General features: G+C 39.5%; 1 pseudogene; it reads left to right on the top strand.

The window, feature by feature from the left end:
• The window catches only part of LOC102937793, a 63906-nt pseudogene extending 44116 nt beyond the window's left edge, over window positions 1-19790 (top strand).
• Window positions 19791-20164: the final 374 nt, after the last annotated feature.

A 20164-nucleotide genomic window follows, 5' to 3' on the forward strand; every position in this document is an offset into this window, starting at 1 on the left:
CCTATCCTCTGTCACTTAGTGGTTTATGCCCAGAAGCCTGACGGTTTAGCTCTCTTCTAAAAAATTATTCTAACATAACATAACTGTGGAAGTACTCATTAGCCATTTACATATCTAACGTAGAGTTAGTTGCAAAAAGTATTTCCCTCCCTCCCCAAAGTTTCAGACAAAAAAAATGTTCAGAGTTTTTATGATCTTTCACTGACTTTTTAAAATTCTATTTTAAATTTTTGTTTCATTTCAGGTTTTATATTTTTGGGTCTCCCCCCTCACAGTTATGGGATTTTTTCCACAATGGAAAAATGTGGAAAAATGTAAAAAAGGATGAATGGGATATGGGGAAGATGATACTTCCTCACTTTAAAATGTGTTTTTCAACTGGAAAAGTATGAAAAGTTCAAAAAAAGTTTAAACAAATGAAAGTATTTTTTCACTCTTTCTAAAAACATTTTTCACACTTTTCTGAGCTGGGGAAAAAAGGTGTTAGAAGAAAAAAAAGGATATTTTCTTCCACTGAGAAAATGTGGGGTTGTTCTGCTTTTGTTTTAATTCTTACAAGGGGGGCAGGGAGGGAGAGGATGTTTCCCCTGCCACATTCTCTCAATTTTTTTGACCTTTAATGCTCCTTATTCCAGTGGACAAAGGAAGGGTGGCTGGGGCGGGGTGAGGAGAGGAGGAAAGTAAAAAAGGAGAATGATTAAACCTGAAAAATCTAAAAACTGTAAATTGAAACATTGAATTTTTGGTTTTTAAAAACAGAAAGACAATAGAAAAGGCAATTAGGTATGAAACTAAAGTGTAAATGTTAATTTTGCTTTGAAATTTCTTGTCTTTACTCCCCCCAACCCCATGACATTTTCCCCGCAAAAAATTCATTTTCATTGAAACCCCATTTGTCAGCAGGAAAATCCTTTTATCAAAAAAATGTGCATCCTACTTAATTCTTGAACTCAATGTTGTCTTGTGGCAATGAGTTCCACAGATTAGTTTCAAATTATGTAAAACATAATTCGGCTCATTAGTTTTAAATTTGGTGCCTTTCAACTTTAACAGTTATGGTGTTTTTGTATTACTGGCTGTATAACGGTACAACTTGCAGGTCCCAGTGAATATCAGAGTCCTTTTGTACTAGGTACTTTACAACAGAAAGTAAGAAGAGACTCTGCTCTGAAATCAGTAGGCACTGTAATTGCTTTGCATCTGAAATGCAGGCCACTTTTGTTTAATAGGATTTAGGAGACTAATTTTTAGGCATTTTGGTTTGAAAATGTTGGCTTTAGTGTCCTACTCAAGGTCACAGAGTCATAGGGCAGAGGTAGGAATTTAACCAAGCTGTCCCAACTCTCAGGGCCTTGTGCTGATCACTGGGGGTGCACAGAACTTATGTTAGCATTAGAATTTATCCATGATCCAGGACATCAGTAGCAAAATAGACTACTTAAATATCAATGTTGCAAAAGTGAGAATGGCCATAACATAACACCATGGAAAACAATTTTATTTAGAGTTTCATATTTCCCTTGGTTTAGAAAAGATTATTTTCTCTTTATCAACTTTAAAGTACAAGTAAATGACTTGTAATTGTAATCCTTTGCCTTATTTTTCAAAGGCCTTTTCTGAGTGTAGTCTATATAAAGCATTCATTCCCCATAGTCTAACCCACTTAAATGTTCTGCATCATAGCAAACATTCAGATTTCTTTTGGCCAGAGAGAACTGGATGTGCCTCCCTTCAGAGTCCACTGATTCTCCTCTTGGTGCAGCTAGAGGGATTGCTATAGAGTGAGGCAATGTGTTCTCTCTGCCACTGCCTCTAGAACGCTCCCAGCTTTTGTCCGCTTCAGGAGTTAGAACTCAGATCTCTTGCATAGTCAAAGTAAATGCATTTCAAATGGTAACTGAGGGAGGAGAGAGATTGCTTTTTTATTGGCATATACTGCTAAGACAAATTTTCAGTAACATATTGGTAACTCATTTCAAAATGATTTCCTGTACTTTCTATTGCAAAGCAGCTAATCATTCTGAATAGTCATTAGGTAATGTTAAGGGATATACTTTCAAACCTGTTCAGTATGCTTAGACTTTGGCTCAGTTAGGATTTAAAGGTGTGTTCTTAGCACGTGCTAGCTAATATATTCACCAGCTTAGTACATGTGAAAGTATTGTTATGATGGAGGCTGGGTGAAACCCTATCGAAGCTGATGTGCATGCTAGCCACTATTCATTCAGGATAAATGCAAGAAACAGGTAAGATCCTTTTTGGAGAAACAATCGGAACAACTGCCCAAAACACAGGCTACACGGCTCGACTGGACAAAGGCTGAGCTATATGTGTTGAAAGAGTTTCTCTGGGGGCTTAGGGCAAATATGGGGGCGGGGGAGAATAATGTTTGGTAGGGCTGTACATGAGGAGACACACCAGAGAAGCAGCCAGCAAGAGAAACACTAGTAACATGGCTCAGAGAAATGCAAGAGGGAGAGCTTTTGGGGCAGAATGCTGGCTGAAAAGAGGCTTGGAATGGTTAGTAAAGAAATTCCTTCCTGTTTGATTCCTACTGTGTTCAGGGAAACAGGACTTTGGGAACATTTTTGTAAATAAAAAGGATTGCCTGAAAGAAATACGAGTCTCCATCATCAACTTCTCCTCCTAACTCAACCCAGAAGATCATGAACATTGGCTAACCACTTGGTTCAAAAGGGATAGCAATGTATACTGTATTATATGGAGCTATCTCATGACCAGTCTGTGCTAGATTTCTACAATGGGTTAGCATGTAGCCTCACCATGACAATGCCTTAGGCGCCAAATATGGGTGCAAACTCACTGAATCCAAAACATGTGCATGCAAATGTTAATTGAGTCTTTGTGCATGCAGATAGCATGCATGTTTTGCACAACTATCCTGTCTCCGTGTAAAATCAGATGTCTTGTATGTGCAAATTCATGCTGTACTGGTATGTTTGAATATGTATTTGTTTGCTTAAATTGCTTAAAGTTGCATACTTCAGGCATGTTAAGTTTGTAAATTCTAAAATTTTCTTCTCAGTTGATTCTTTTCAGTTCATAAGTGGTGCAAACTTTTACATTGTAAATAATAAAATACTGATTGTGTAGTCAGCAAGCAGCTGATTATGTAATAATCTGTTTGCCCCGCCAATCAGTGGAATTAGAAATTAAATGAAAACAAAAAAGTTCCTTTCTCCAGAAATGCATAACAGTGAGAATCAGTCCTGTTCTATAAACAGCCACTTCTCCAGCTACCAGTGCCTCTGAATGTTAAAAGTTTAACAAGGGTGTATTAAACATTCTATGCAGTGAAATTTTTTCCCAACAGTCTCACTGCTCTAAAATGTGGAATATGGAGTGGGGAGGGGTTTTCTAGGCTCTGAGATGCCAAACATTGCTAAGTAATTTTTCCAGGTGCTAGGTGTAAATGAATCATTTTTACAGTTGACTCTTCAGCAGTCATTGAATATAAGGTTATCAGTCTAGAGGTTGAAAGGGAAAATAGTATGGTGATGAGATGGGTCAGTTATGGCACATCTACACTGCTAACAAACCAACCCTGTGGCAGTGAATCTCGGGCAACTGAGTGGGACTCATGCTACCGAGCTGGAAATAGCAGCGTAGACTGCTGCTACTGCTGTGGGCTGAAGCCTGGACTCTGAGACCCTCTTCCCTTGCTGGGTTTCAGAGCCCAGACTCCAGCCCCAGTGGGAACATCTACACTGCTATTTTTAGCCTGATAGCACAAGCCCCTCAAGCCTGAGTCAGTTGGCCTGTGCTCTGAGACTCACTGATGTTTTGTTTTCTGCAGTATAGATGTAACCTTAGGGCCGCTGAGAATTGGTTTCTATAATATTAGTGATGCAGGTTGAAATGCTACTAAACTGCCAAGCATTTAAGGACTCAGTTCAGTCAAAATTAACTCTTTGGCTTTGTCTACGCTGGCAACTGAATGACAAAAGTTTTCAGAGTAGCAGCCGTGTTAGTCTGTATCGGCAGAAAGAAAAGGAGGACTTGTGGCACCTTAGAGACTCACAAATTTATTTGAGCATAAGTTTTTGTGAGCTACAGCATCAAGTGAGCGGTAGCTCACGAAAGCTTATGCTCAAATAAATTTGTTAGTCTCTAAGGTGCCACAAGTCCTCCTTTTCTTTTTGACAAAAGTTTTGTCGTTCAGAGGTGTTAAAAAAATCACACACCCAAAAAACAAAAGTTTTGTCAACAAAAAGCGCCGGTGTGACCAGTGCTTTGTCGGCAGGAGCGCTCTCCTGCCGACAAAGCTATGGCCGCTCGTTGGGGGTGGAAGTTTTTTGGCGGTGGGAGAGCTCTCTCCCGCCAACAAACAGCAGCAACACTGCGCACCTTTTAGCGGCATGGCTGTAGCGGCACAGCTGTGTCACTAAAAGGTGCGTAGTGTAGACAAAGCCTTAGTTTCTGCCTCATTCAAAGAAGGATTGTCCAGCCCTATTCCCTCTCTCCCTTCTCCCCCCGCCCCCGCCCCGCCAAAATGGGGGAAGTTTCCCCTTTTCAGATGGAAAGTTTTTGGAAACCAAAATTTATGTGAAAGAATGACATTGGTTTGAAGTACAACAGTGGCTTAAAAATGACAGCAACAGTGTAGAGTGGCAGGGTCTCATTGCCGAACTTGTTCTCACAATCTGGAGGAGTTTGGTGATCTTCTGGTAATGGCCTAAGGCTCTTTAAATAAGTGTTACTTAATTACCATTAGACAAAGGCGAGAGGCTTATATAGGGCGCAAAGTGGGTCAGTGATTTGATTAAGTCATTCCTTAAGATGACAGATATTTGTTTTTAATTTTCCATAAGGTGTACTAGGCTATGGCAACGTCTGCTATAGAAATATTCACATAAGTAACTAACACTTTTTTGTGTTAGGATAAGGATTGAATTCAAAAGCCCTAAACAAGAGTTTGAGGTGTCAGAATTGCTATTGCAGCTGCCTCTTTCATAATGAAAAACTTAGATCTCAAAAATAGCTTTGGAAATTCAAAAAGTGTCTTTGTTCCTAATGTGCCTTTGTCCTTTAGTGGATCATTTTAGTATTTCCTGACATGACAAAGATGGTTACTGATATAAATGCATTTTAACTGCCTATTTTATGTGTCTAAAAGATGGTTGGATGCTCTTGCAGCTGACTTGGGGGTTCTATTCCCATCTTGCCACTGGTTTTCCCTACGTTACTCTGTGGCACCTATCTGTGGCACAATTTCCCCACTATAAAATAGGGATAATTTCTCACAGTGGTGTTTTGAGATGGAGCTCAGGACCAGAGTGGGTTGAGAAGTGGTAAGGATTTTTTGTGTAAACAAAAGCTTGACCAGTTCTGTTCATGGGTTCTTTAACGTTTTTAGATCCTCAGAATGAAGTCGTTGTAGAAGTGCACAGCATTCCTATTCGCACTCACATTTTGCATTACTTCATGTTCTGATTTTTTGAAGTTAGATTTTTTTTTTAGACTGAATGATTTCTATTGAGAGAATGTCTGCTAATATCCCAAGTATGAGATTTCAATCAACACAGATAATATTTGCAGAATGTGTGATTTTAGGGAATTTCAAAAATCACTGCTTGGACAGGAGCCAGGATGGCTCAAAGGCCGAGCGATTGTGATTGGGTTAGAGTCTCACTCTGTGCCTTCCGCTCCCTGAATCAGCAGGGACTGAGAATGATGTAGAAGCAGCTATTCAGTTGCTGGGCAGAAGGGATTTCTTAACGCTAATTAAAAAACAGTCTTGATGAATTCCAACAACAACCCCTAGCCAGGCCTCCTCAGCTAAAAAGACAGCGGAGGCAATGTGCTGAAAAAATTGGGCAACTTCATAAAAACTACCCCCTTCCCCATACATTCAAACCGCCACCCTCATAAAAGATTAAATTGGGTAAAAGTTTATTTGGGTGAAGGATGTATTTGGTGTATCTGTCCCCTCTTGGAGATGGAATTTTAACTAGCAAGATTATCATTTGTGGTCAGTGTGTTATTTCTACCTAAACTGACACTTCATAAAGACAACAAATAGCTGGGAACTAGTGGTCTTTAAATTCTATTTCTAGCGCTGGTCTCTATTTCTGTTCTTCTTGGTTGCTTTTCTTCTAACAAATCAAACTTCAGGATTGAAACAGGAAATTTAGATTTAACCTTAAGAGTCAGTGTTTTGTCTCATGTCTGCTCTAATGTGATGCAGATGGTAGGACTGCTGTACGTAACTCAAGATTTTATTGAACTAGCCCTCCTTGCTTAATAGAAAACATAGCTAGCTGCAATGCACATTAAACAGACAATTCTGAGAGCAGTAAGCTTGAGAATATATATAAGTATATTGACAAAATACTTGGGATGTTTCTTCAAACTGCAAGTCCTCCAGCTGTTTGATAGAGAGGATGGATTTTTTTTGTAAGGGTAGGGGAGGAGAGGCAGATGAGGGCTAACCCCCCAAAAAACCCACCAGCCCAAAAAAATTACAAGCGGAACTGTTCTTTTCTTTTTTCTCCTTTTAGAAGATGGTTGAAGGTTGGTATTTATTAAAGAACATATAGGCTATACTGACTAGTCTCCATGGAGCTAGAGCAGTATTCCTTAATACAACTTTATCCTGACTCCAATATCCCTACTATTCTAGTTTTCCTTTGTTGGAGTTGCCAATCATCCCAAATTGTGCCAAAGACTTTGGTAGTTCTACAATGGGGACAAATGACTGACTGGTGAAAGCCAAAATCTCTTGAGGAGACAAGAAACCCTGCTGTGCTATCGTAACCCCAATGTATACTATCCTAAATCTGTTTTTGCACATCCTCTACAAATAGAGGACCCTGCATCCTGAATTTCCTTGTTTTTACAAAAATTGTTACAAAACGCTAATACTGTGAAACCAGTTGAGTACTTTTTTTATAATTAAGATTTTTGGTAGTTTAAACTTACAAACTCAAAGTTTATATCACCAGAGGGTGCAATTCTACCTTGTAACAAACTATTAGTCTTGCACAATTTTAAAACACAGACATTATGACAATTGTCCAGCCAGATAATAATGAAACGGAGGCAGAGGCCATCCTATGGGGACTTCAAGCAACAAATCAACCAGCTGGAAAACACCTGATAGGTAGTCAGAAAGGAAAATACTACATAGACCAACACAAAGGAAAAAACTTACGCCACAGAAGATCACAGGAGTACCGCATATATCCACTGCCCATCATTCTGACCGGTATTGTCTCACTGTTTCCTTGTACACCCTGATCTGTCTATTTCCATCTGTTCTCTCATATTTAGGTTGTAAACTTTTTGCACAGGGACAGTCTTTTTGTTCGGTGTTTGTACAGCACCTAGCACAGTGGGGTACTGATCAATGGCTAGGGCTCCTGGGCACTATGGTAATACAATAAACACAGAGCTGCTGGCCTAGTTTATACAAGGGAATCCCTAATTCCTTTGCCAGTTAACTCAGTCTCAAAGAAGAAAAGATTTTTTTTAAAACCGCCGCTGTGTTTTTAAAGTGAATATCAAAATGACAGTCAGTCAAATAATGACAGTAGTGAAAATAAATCATTGTTACAATGGAATATACAATTATATTATAAATAGAATTTTTGTATATTAAATTGCCAACCTACCATTTTCCTAAAAAGCACATTCATCTATAAATAATTTGACTTCTGTGTTTGTGGTTAATTATCGATTCCAGCTGCAAGTTCTTTGTTGAAGATCTGTCTATTATGTGAACATACAGCGCCTACCAAAATGGGGCCCTGATCGCAGCTGAAGCCACTAGGTGCTACTATAGAACAAATAATTACTGAACCGTGATGCAATCTTTTAGTAACACCATTACAACACACACTGCTCAGAATGTCTCTTAAAAGCTTCTACTGCTCGTCTTACAAAATGCAGGAATCGAAATGGTTAACCATTTGCAGCAGCATCACTTAATAAAATATATATGGGCTAATAGTGATAATTATACAGCTGCAATCAGCCTTTGACCTCAGTTTACACACCCAGTAGAGAATTCTCTCATAACAAGGCAGAACAGTTCAGTTACCACGTCAGTAAAGATTTGATGCCATCAATGCAGCATGTCCATAAAACATCATATATGAATCTTGTTGCTTTCCAGGCTGCAGTATATTTCTTTCAGTTCTGCAGATGCTGTACAACATTCATAAGTAAGTGCATTAACATAAGTGTCATACCATCCTACTTAAATCATTGCATTTTATGCTGTCCTCACAAGAGAAATAAATGTAACATATGAAAAAGCTATGTTTCTTTCAGTCAGCAACTGGTCCACAGATGTACTGTGTGAAAACTTGACTACAGAAAAACAATCTGTAACATTCGTTTCTTTTTCATGTTTATAACTCTTCGTGTTTTCCTGTCACTTTCAGGCCTCCAGAGACTTAGGTTTGTAGTGTAGACCAAGCCTATGTCGGTATGACTATGTCACTCAGTCCTGAGTGACGTAGTTGTATCGACCTAAGCCGGAGTGTAGACAGCGCTATCTCAATGCAAAGGCTCTTCCATCAACTTACCTACTGCCCCTTGCTGAGGTGGAGTACCTATGACAATGGGAGAAGCTCTCGGAAGCGTTTCCTGCCCCCACCCCCCCTGCCAACAGTCTAACCCAGTTCCTCTTTATAACTCCGATTCGTCACCAGGCAAATTAAACAGATGTATGCTGTTGGTTAATAATACTGTGTTTTATTTGCAGTCAAATATGCTCCATGATTTTCTCCAAATGTTATTGGCCACTGAAGGTAAATTATTGTTGTTGAGTACCTTACACTCAATACACCATCTTATCCTCTTTCAATCCCTCTTTAAAACTCAGCTCTGCCAGGAAGCATACAGGAAACTACCATCAGATAATGGCTAGGCAGGTGGCAAGTTGTGATTATTTCTAATGGTTGGTGTATTACACCTATGAAATTGTATGCACAGCTAGCCTATGCTCAAATAGCCTATTTTAATTAGTCTGTTCTGCCCTCTGCCTTATATTTGCTTGTTTATATTTCATCCGTTACATCCTTGGAGCAAGGACAGTCATTTATTTACATGCATATATAATGCTAAGTACAACCTGGTTGAGGCCTCTAGGCATTAGTGCAATATAAATATTATAAAGTTTTAAATTTAGATAGAATATAAAATAATACCTAGCACTTACACAGCGTTTTTGTGTTGTGGATCTCAAAGTGCTTTACAAAGACAGAGCCCAAGGAAGCCGAGAAGAGGAATGGGCATATCCCAATCCCTTTGCCCACCAGTTTGCTGAGCTGCTGGAGTAGGTTACACCATCCAAAGAAATGGGGCAGTTTCTGATCTTCACCTGCATGCTAGGGTACTCCAAGAGAGATTGTGCCTCCTGCAGCATATTCCCACCAGAGATGTCTCCTGTGTCATCCCAAAAATGAGCCTGCAACCAACGCATAATGTGGGTTTACTGGCCCTGAAAAGTGCCAGAGACCTGATAGAATTAGTATTTCTTCTGATTAGTGAATATTCTTTATTTTCTTTCTTGTCATTCTCAGCACTTTGTTTTGCTTAGCATTTTCCCTCTTATGTAATCATTTGGCAGGGCTTCTCTCAGGCCTGCTGCTGTTTTATGTCACTACTCTGAACAGAAAAGTACAGTAGTTCTAAACATCCAGCAACGTCTGATTTATTGGATTCTAGTGGTCATGCTCAGAAGCTTTGGTCATTAAAAATTCAGGTTTTCTGGTAAACTTGCCCTCTTCTCTCCCCACCCTGCTACTCTGAACATCAGCAGGTATTTTATCAGCATGCGTTATTTTTTGTTTTTAAAACAACAAAAAATTTCTGCAGACCTGATTCATTCTTATATATGTATTAGGGCTATCAAACAATTAAAATTAATTGCAATTAATTGAGTGGTGTTAAACAAGAAGAGAATACTATTTATAGAAATATTTTGGATGTTTTCCACATTTTCAAATATATTGATTTCAATTACAACACAGAATACAAAGTGTACAGTGCTCACTTCATTTTATTTTTATTACAAATATTTGCACTGTAAAAATGATAAACAAAAGAAATAGTATTTTTCAATTCACCTCATACGACTGCTGTAGTGCAATCTCTTTATTGTGAAAGCGCAACTATAAATACATAAATTTTAACTGGTATTCTATTGTTTAACAGTGCTATTAAAACTGTGATTAATTTTTTTTTAGTTAATCGTGTAAGTTAATTGCGATTAATCGACAGCCCTAATATTTTATATATATCAGCGGTCTCCATCCTTTTTACACACAGGATCACTTTTTGAATTTAAGATCAAGCCAGGATCTATCCCGCTTCTTCCCCAAGGCCGTGCCCTGCTCACTCCATTCCCACTTCCCCCTGTTGCTCACTCTCCCCCACCCTCACTCACTTTCACCGGGCTGGGATGGGGAGGGGGTGCAGGCTCTGGGCTGGGCCAAGGGGTTCAGAGTGTGGGAGGAGGCTCCAGGCTGAGCCTGCAGTAGTGGGTTGGGGTGCAGGAGGTGCAAGCTCTGGGAGGGATTTTGGGTGTAGGAGGGGGTGGAGACCCTCTGCCCCCACCCTGCCCCAGGTCCTCAAGCGCCTCCCCCACAGCTCCCATTGGCTGCAGTTCCCAGCCAATAGAGGTTGGGGCAGCAGCAGCGTGCAGAGCCACCTGTCCTCCTCCTGCCCCCCAGGGGCTGCAGAGACATGCCAGCCGCTTCTGGGAGCAGCATGGAGCCAGGGCAGGCAGGCAGCCTGCTGCTGCGCCGCCGGACTTTTAGCGGCCGGAGAACGCGGTTGAGTGGCAGAGGCTCCAGGATCGACCAGTCGACCGCGATCGAGTGGTTGGTGAGCACTGATTACACACACACCAAGTAGTTGTGCATCTTGCAGTATATACTGTACCTAAAGTTCTTCTTTTAAATCAGGGGTGGCCAACCTGAGCCTGAGAAGGAGCCAGAATTTACCACTGTACATTGCCAAAGAGCCACATCAGCTCCCCTCCCCCGCAGCGCCTCCCGCCAATCAGCGCCTCCCCCTACCTCCCCGCTGTTTTGTGGCATGTAGGAGGCTCGGGGAGGGGGGTGGTAGGGGAGGAGCGAGGGTACGGCAGGCTCAGGGGAGGACGTGGGAAGGGCCTGTGGCAGAGCCAGGGGTTGATCAGTGAGCACCCCCAGCACATTGGAAAGTTGGCACCTGTAGCTCCAGCCCTGGAGTCGGTCCCTGTACAAGGAGCCGCATATTAACTTCTGAAGAGCCGCATGTGGCTCCGGAGCCACAGGTTGGCCACCCCTGTTTTAAATCATAAGTATAAATCAATGACCCAAATCATATAATCTTTAGTGATCCAAAATCCCACTGATATGCTTTATGGGAGTTTTGCGTTATTAAGGAGATTGGTACAGGCGCAATCACTGTTTATCTTATGTTTATCCTTTCCTCTGACAGACAATCAGTTCTTTACCACCTTTAAAAGTACTATAAAAGATCAACAATCAAGAAAAAACAAAACATTAATTTTATTATATTTTACTACTTAAAATTGATTCCACATTACAATAGCATTTGGGTGATGCCGCAACAATCATTTAGCAGAAACATATCTAAAACTAAGCAAATAATAATGTGCCAGCATTAAGTATGATGTATAATGGATGAAAACATTTCAGCAGCCTCTAAATAAAAAAGTTTCATCATCTAAATAAATAGTTGCACAGCATGTGGATTTCTGTGAAATTGGAGAATTGCAAAAGACACAGCTACTGCAAATCACTCGGCATGAGGTTTGTGTTTTATTGCTAGACAGCGACGAATAGGGGAAGCTGAGCAAAGACTACCTAATATGAATAAAACAATCTAATTTTAGCCAAGTAAGAAGAATTGCATAGGTATCCTAGGATCTCTTAAAATGTTTAACTTTCTAAAACATTTGCACAGTGGTAATAATATTTGAGAGATGAACTGTTAAGCTTCATAGACCTTGTTCAAGCTAGAGTTTTGAAATTATTGGGGAGAGGTAGATTAGATAACGTTTATCTCACTCCATAAAATCGATAGTTTTCTTTATTTGCAGAGCACACAAAGAAAACACTGAAGAAAGATTCTTTGTATGAAGGACTTCTACCTCTGGTATCTCCTGTGCTGCTGTTTGCGCTTCTTACTATCTGGGAGATTTTATCACCGTGTGATATATTAGCAAAACAAACCAGGCTATTTTTATGGATGGCTGGTGTTGTCTTCTCAAATGTTATTGTAAGTATTTTTGTGACTACGGTTTATATTTAGAGACACTATTCTAGGAGTAGAATTAAATTGTTCTTTTACTTGATGTGACTAAAAGAAAGAAAAGAGCAACATTAGTTGAAAAAACTCACCAGAATCACTTTCACTCCTCTTGTGCCACTGGAATTAAGTGTCTAAATAGCGTGTCCACATTACACCCTCATTTATAAAAATATACTACACCAATTGCCTGAAATGTTAACGCTTTCAGCAGTGTTAGTAGAGGTTTTTGGATATTTATTCCAGATTAGTGTAAAATTTTTAAGGTCTCTTTTCCAGGGCTTTATGAACATTGCTGTCTTTATTTCATGAAACATACCAGATATCCTCCAACATGTAGGTATAATTGGGTACTCCCCGATTAATCGGGTACTCCCCAGTTTAGACCACCACCACAAGTATTATAGTATAAGTAATATTTTGAGGGCATAAGTGATGCCTTGTGATGGTCCTCTGAATTGCTCTTACATTACTTGTTCATTGTGCCTTAGCACCCTCTTTCTTCATCTAATGTAGATGGAAAATAAATCTTTGTGGAGAAGCAATATGGAATACCATACAACAAAACTGAACATAATTCTTAATATTCAAGCTCTCACTGAAATCAAGGGTTAGGCCTTGATTCACGACAGCGCTTGATTTCAATGGGACTTAAGCACATGTTTTGCTAAATCAGGGCCTTGTGTTGAAAAATTTGCCTGCCCCAGGACAAACCCTGAATAACTGGGCTTCATGCATGGCACTAAGTTTTGGAAACATATCGAATCCATATGCCTCAACCTGCAAAAGATATTGTATAACTCCAAAAATATAAGTTTACTTAAGTAAATAATGCAACTCAATATATAAGGATGAAAAGATTTTTTGAGAATTATAGGAAGTGAACAATTAACTTCATACAGAGAGCTGCAAATGCACTGAGATGTTGGACAACCATTATATCTGTAAAAAGAAAAAGAGGACTTGTGACTTATGCCCTCAAATTTGTTAGTCTCTAAGGTGCCACAAGTCCTCCTTTTCTTTTTGCGGATACAGACTAACACGGCTGCTACTCTGGAACCTGTCATTGTATCTGTGTACACCTTTTCAGTATAATTGTTCCTCCACAGGTAAATATATTTTAGTTGTTTTACAGGAAGATGCACATTTTACCGCATATTTTGAACAACACTTCTGGTATAATTTCCAGGACACAGTTTCACTATAAAAGTGAATATCAATCAGTACTATGCTCATTGTAATTAAGTATTTATTACTACAGTATACAAGAGTAGGTTAGTTTGGCATACAGTACCACCAAATTTAACATGTACAGAAACGGAAGTTTCCTGCATTACAGGAGATGTGAAATCCTGTCAGTTCAGGATGGAAGCCGTGAGCTCTCATTGGAGGCCTCTAAACATTTATTTTGTAAAACCAGGAATGGATATTCATGGATAGTGCTCATGTTCAAATATCCTTTTAAAAATATTCTTGGCAGTCACAACTGAATAAGCTCCATCTTGGAGACTGCACTCTGCCATGTGAGGGGTGCCTCATTTGTCAAGGGTACAAGCGCCATTGTATGAATTTGTCATTCCATTTACATTTCTAAGAGAGCTGTGTATGTTCTTAAGTGAGAAATATGGATTTCCTGCCAGTGAGGGAAATCTGAAGGGCAGTAGGCAAATATTAAATAAGCATCTCAACCAATGAAGAATAATAGTGTCAAGATACTTTTAAGGGGAAAACAACAAGGTGACCCAAAAGTTCCTTGTTATGCTGCAATTTATTGCAGCTAATCAGTATAGTATGTATTTCAAGATCCTGTCTTACTGAGATAATTACTGCTGAATTAGAGGGTTATAGCAATTAAAATGTGTAAATAAATAGTAATTGAACCACTAACATTTCAAAAGCAAAAAAAGCCATCTTTTTTCCTCCTCTCCATTGGTACCTTTTATACATATTCCCTTCAGAGACTAAGTAATAGTTGTCATAGCAATAGAGGTTCACCCTGAGATTCTGATACACTGGGTTTTCATTATCTGCCCTAAAGACCACAAATTGCTGCCCACTTTTCTCTATCTGCCAGTATCTTGCATGTCTCCTTCCTTTCACAAAATATTTATTTGTCCACTAGACACTTTTGACTTCAAGCCTGCTTTCAACTTGACCTCAAAACCATGCAATGTCAGACTAGGTAGGTAAAGCAAGGGCCTCCTGGGGGGAAAAACAAGAAGAAAAAAGAAAAGCCTCTAATGGGAAGCTCTAAGAGACAGGCAGTTCCCAATATTTTAGCATCTAACTGGAAAAACAAGGCTTTAAAAAAAAAAAAAAGGTAAGATGTCTACCAGCAACTCATCCCCAAGAGACAGCTCTTGCCCCTCCCCCACACACCCTGCCCCTTTGGCAGGGGCAGTAGCACAGCCTTGGAGCCACTCCATTCACCCCACTTCTCCTCTGGTTTGAAGCACAAAACTTTCTTCCCTCTATTCCACTCAGGGGTCTCAAAATTCCACTGAGGGATCTCAAAGGCATCCTGGGAAATGTTCAGGCAACATTGTTGGCTGGTCTGAGCACACAGTCACAAAAGGCAAATGTCATACTTCTGTCTGAACTACAGGCACGCTTAGAAAGTCCCCTAAGACAGGTAGAGATTTCCATTCAGAACAATAGAACACTTCGTATTGAGGATTTAGGATGGTGGATGGGAGAGTCTGAGCCCTTTTGGACCTCCTCATGGAGCTGGCTGTGGAGACTGCAACTGCTTGGGGGATTTCAGATTCACTGCTAACAAACGGATGGGGCGGAGGTGAGCATAACTGTGGAGACAGTTAACAGGGAGTTCAAAGTGGGAGAAGACTGAGGACCTAGACTGAAATATAAGACAACTGGAAAATGTACATGTTTAAGATCATCATAGCCAAAACAGAATTCTTAACCATTTCCCTGTCCCCACAGTGGACACCATCCATCCATCACCACCACTCAGGCCCATAACCAGGGCGTCATCTTCAGCTCTGCTCTTTCTCTAGAGCCTCTTATCCAGGCTATGTCTAAATCTGGCCAGCTTTTCCTGAACCCAATAATAAATACTAAAACAATGGTAACAATACTCAGAGAATAGAAAAAGAGAGGCTACTGAATAACCTTATAAAGACAAATATATATGTCGTGTGGCCAACTGAGGTCTAGGTAGGGAATACAAGTCAAATAAAAATACTTGTAGCATTGGAAGGGTGTAAACATTAAGGAAAGAGGAATTAGCTGGTTGACACATGGGAAGGAGGTTAACAGGATGGAATTAAGAACGAAAATTTTAACCTATCAAAAAATATTCCTAACACAATTAGCTTGTGGAATGGGAATAGTGGAACCCACCTTTCTAAAGCTAGGTTAAATGGAACCAAAGCACTGAGAATAGATTGTAGGAAAAGATTCTGAGGGAAATGGGTTAGATCAGCGGAAGAGTCTTAATATCCCACTTCCATTTTTATCTGACAAACTCAGTTCTAACCTTTTTTCTACTGTCATCTGTAGTGACTAGAGTAGTTCAGGTTTAAAATAGTATATTATTTATTGGCCAATGTATCTCAGAACTAGTAAATGACTGCAATTACAATTCTTTATGCACAATATATTTTGTTGATGCCCACCTTGATTGTCATGCACATTGTGGGGAGAGTGGTCAGTTTGGATGAGCTACTGCCAGCAGGAGAGTGAGTTTGTGTGTGTGTTGGGGGGGGCGGGGGTGAGAAAACCTGGATTTGTGCTGGAAATGGCCCACCTTGATTATCATGCACGTTGTAAGGAAAGTGGTCACTTTGGATAAGCTATTACCAGCAGGAGAGTGAGTTTGTGTGTGTGTGTTTTTTTGGGAGGGGGGGGGGTGAGAGAACCTGGATTTGTGCAGGAAATGGCCCACCTTGATTATCATACACATTGTGAAGAGAGTGGTCACTTTGGATGGGCTATTACCAGCAGGAGAGTGAGTTTGTGGGGGGGGGGGAGGGGGCGGAGGGTGAGAAAACCTGGACTTGTGCTGGAAATGGCCCAACTTGATGATCACTTTAGATAAGCTATTACCAGCAGGAGAATGGGGTGGGAGGAGGTATTGTTTCATGGTCTCTGTGTATATAATGTCTTCCACAGTATGCATCCGATGAAGTGAGCTGTAGCTCACGAAAGCTCATGCTCAAGTAAATTAGTTAGTCTCTAAGGTGCCACAAGTCCTCCTTTTCTTTTTGCAAATACAGACTAACACGGCTGTTACTCTGAAATATGTTAATGGAAGTAATTTATTGTGATGGAAACTGGGAATAATGTGAGTAAACATTACAAACACACTGAGAATTTAACAAATCAGTTTTAATGGAAAATCATATTTAACATAATTAACAATACATATTCCACCTTCTGGATATATGCGGTTGCTCAGCAAAAAAGACACTATGTATGTAATAAGAAGATTACGGTAACTTACTCTTGTTGATATACTGCAAAGCACAACACAGCTCCCTAAGTGAATTCTAAAATGGATTGTATTTTAAAAGGGACACTGTCAACTTCAATAATACATTGTAAGCCAGTGTGTTTACCTGCACTATTAATAATTACACCTTAAATTACTGAATGTGAAATAAATTTACATACTTTATTTTTTCCATTTTTTAAGCTTCCACAATGAAACAGTGAAGTCAGTGTCACCTTTACTTTCAGAGTCTTACTACTGTAGTGTTTGGATTTCAAACACTACAGGGGAATGAACTTTTCATTCGATTTTTTTTTGTGTGAAAGTTTTTCTATTGATTTTAGGATTTATAAAAATGCAAATTTTTACTACATTTCAATTTTGAGCCAAACGTAAGTTGACAAGGGGTAAAATTTTCAAAAGTGCACAAGTGATTTAGGAGCTTATTTCATTTTCAAAAAATGTTTTTGGCTCTTAAGCTCCATTGACTTTCAATGATACTTAAGCCATGTCTACACTACAGCATAATTACGGCACTGCAACTGTGCTGCTGTAGTGCCATGGTGTAGATGCTTCCCAGACTGATGGAGGGTATTTTCCCATCCTTGTTGGTAATCCACCTCTCTAAGAAGTGGTAGGTAGGTTGACCGAAGAATTCTTCAGTTGATTTAGCTGTGCCTACCAGTGGGGTTAGGTTGACCTAACTACATTGCACAGGGCACAAATTTTTTCACAGCCCTAAGTGATGTAGCTAAGTTAAATCTAATTTTCAAGCCTAAACCAGGCCTGGAGCCAAATTCTTAAAAGTATATAGGCACCTAAAGATGTACAGAGGTGCCTCATGGGATTTTCAAAAAGCACCTACGCTCCTAACTCCATTGATTTAAATGGGAGTTATGCAACCAGTGGCTTTACAAAATCCCATTTGAACCAATTGAATTAGGTGCTTTTGAAAATCCTACTAGGAGTCTGTCTGGATCTTTAGGTGCCTAAATACCTTTAAAAGCTGACCCACAGAAACCTAAGTCACCTTTGAAAATGGGACTTAGGTGCTTTTGAAAATTTTGTCCATGGTTTGGTATTTAGTCATTTCAAGCTGAAAGAAACTTTGGTTAAGGATATGAAAATTCATGTCGTGAAAATACATAGGAGACCAATAGTATTACAGTATTCAGGATCTCACTAAAACACTAATACTTTTGATTTATACAGCACTTTATATGTTCAGTCCATCGCTTTGACCATGATCCTTCTACCTCAATCCATTGCTCCAATGTTTAAGTTTGATTTAGTATTACATTTTTGAGTTTGTGAAAACAAGTGTCAAACAAGCTGCCCTTTATGCAAAGTTGTTTTTAAATTCAAAGAGTAACATGTCAAAACACTGTCTCCATAAAAGATATGTACTGTATGTTTTAAATTACATGTAATAAAGTGCTGTAAAAATCACAGCCAATAAAGGAGCAAAGACAATCATTTATGGTAAATCCCCATCTTGGAACTACCCATGTTTCCTAAGCCACACGCTTTTTCAACTGAAAATACTCTAGCAGACAAATTAACACGCTTCCTTTAAATAAATTGCTCCAATACATCTTACCTGACTGATTACATTATTCTAACAGTGCAGACTGATAATTTGCCAGATGAGTGACATCAGATCTGAAGCTTTCCACTGGCTCCTGTTTCCATGAGCTCTCGTGGTCTACGCAGTGGTAACAGGGCTCCTGGGCAAGATGAGGAAATGGCACTTACCATATTCACTACGCTAGCCACAGCTGCTCACATACACTATGGAGTTTGTGTGGTAAATACATGTTTTTTATAATTTTATTCATAATTGCAGGTATAGAAAAAGTTACAACTGAGGCAGTAGGGAGAAGATACATGTGTCAGATTTGGTGTGATTACTAATGACATACAAGTGTGGCAGTATGCTATACTTTGAATTTTTTTTTAATTCATTCTTTGCTGTGTATTTATCTTTAGTCCAAAGGAAAACAAACTTATTCATTATGGGCACTGCATCTCTTGCCCCCAAATACAGAATCTTTAGTGGCTCAAAATATTGCAGGGACAGAGATTACTATCAGCTAAGCCTATCATAGTCATAATCTTCGTTGATTGGTTTTATGTAACAGTTTGTGTGTGTCCTGCACTTCCCCCAGCCTCTTCGCTAGGAAATTAATCCAATGAAGTTAAAACAGAGTAAAATACAAAACATATTAAAAAAATGGTCATTTTGTTTTAAAATGTGCAAAGCAGCATTTCAAACATTTAATTTATGTTGCCTCCTCCACCAGCTCCCATGTTAGAGGTACCATGGTGTCATTGTGTATATGTTCTAGGAATATCTTCCCAAAGCTTTCAGATTAGCTGGATACCGTTTGAATTTATTTTTGGCATTTATCACCATCTGCGTTACTGATCAAATTCATTCTTCTGCAGTCAATAGCATTTTGTCCTACCAATGTTGTAGAATAATCCTTAAAACATGCCCTAATTTGACTTTGCTTTAAGAGCAAATGTCCCAAATAGAAAAAATTTCATTTAGAAAATATACAGTTGACATCCTTTTATTGAAGACCTGGTGCTGCACTGTATGGGAAAGCTTTGCCTCCTGCCTTGAAAAAAATGTTCCCTTGTCAGTGTGTGGATGCAAGTGCCGTAATAGATTTTAAGACATTTGTCAATCCAGGCCAAAATAGCACAGATTAGATCTGAATTATTTGGGCCAGATTCAATGCTGGCATAAAAGGGCCTAATTCTATTCACTTCTTTTGCCACCTGTGAATCTAGTCCCCAATGGCTTCATCTCTCATCAATACACTACACGAGGAATTTAAAATCAAAACTCACTAGCTTTAATGATTAGAATTCCAAACCTAAAACTCCCAATGAGTGGGAATACAGAGACTTGGAATTCTTGTGCAGGTACAATAATGTTCTCATCAAAACACGCAACCCTCTTTATCTTTAGGGGAGGCAGCTGAGTAAGCATTTCAACATTTACATCTTTTTGTTGAAGAAACACATTCAAGAATGAACATCTTTGCTGTGACCAGAGCATAAACCTCACCATGGAGCTTCTCATCTGTGTTTCTGTGATGAAAATAGTGGTGCTTTGTTGATTAAAATAACCAAAGAGTATAATGGGCTCGATATGCAAACTGCTGAGACAATGAGCTACTCAGCAAGGTTCAGAGAAAGCTAGTCCAGTGATCAAAGTATTGCTAGTCATTCTGCTGACTATGTTGCCTATCCTATCTCCTTCCTCTTTGCCCAGAATATCAAGTTTGAACTTCTTGTCCCTACCTTCGAAACCCTGCACAAATCAGTCCTAGGCGATACTACATCATTGAGCTTTTTTAATTGTGCCCTCTCTCTATCCTGTCCATTCACCAATGAAGCCAGTTTGAT

Source organism: Chelonia mydas, chromosome 2, assembly GCF_015237465.2.
Source record: "Chelonia mydas isolate rCheMyd1 chromosome 2, rCheMyd1.pri.v2, whole genome shotgun sequence".
Taxonomy (NCBI): domain Eukaryota; kingdom Metazoa; phylum Chordata; order Testudines; family Cheloniidae; genus Chelonia; species Chelonia mydas.